The sequence below is a fragment of the Poecilia formosa genome, unplaced genomic scaffold, assembly GCF_000485575.1.
Source record: "Poecilia formosa unplaced genomic scaffold, Poecilia_formosa-5.1.2 Scaffold726, whole genome shotgun sequence".
Lineage (NCBI taxonomy): Eukaryota > Metazoa > Chordata > Actinopteri > Cyprinodontiformes > Poeciliidae > Poecilia > Poecilia formosa.
In genome coordinates this window covers 3073-3471 of record NW_006800665.1, presented here as the reverse complement: position 1 = coordinate 3471, position 399 = coordinate 3073, and positions in this window count along the sequence as shown.

The following is a 399-nucleotide window of genomic DNA, read 5'->3' as shown; positions in this document are numbered from 1 at the left end:
CGGAGGATCCGGACGGAGGATCCGGACGGAGGATCCGGACGGAGGATCCGGACGGCCTGATGCCTCCATGTAACTGAAATCTAGGGAAGGTCCAGATCGTAACTTGATAGCACTGTTGCCATTAGCATAAATAGCTTCAGTGAAGAAGAAACCAGATCCACATGTTTCTGAAGCTGAACCCAAGAAGTCCGGTTCTACAGAACCAGAAGCTTCTTTGAAGTCAAGAAATAAGATAAACTATCATCTTCCACTAACTGAATAATCTGTGGTATCAGGACCGTGTTGACGTTCTTTCATGAATCCTGACTCGTCGATAAAACCCAGTAAAACATTTTTAAGACGTCTGGCCAAAACTAAAGAAGTATCTTATAATGGTGATTTAACAGAACGGGAGCCACT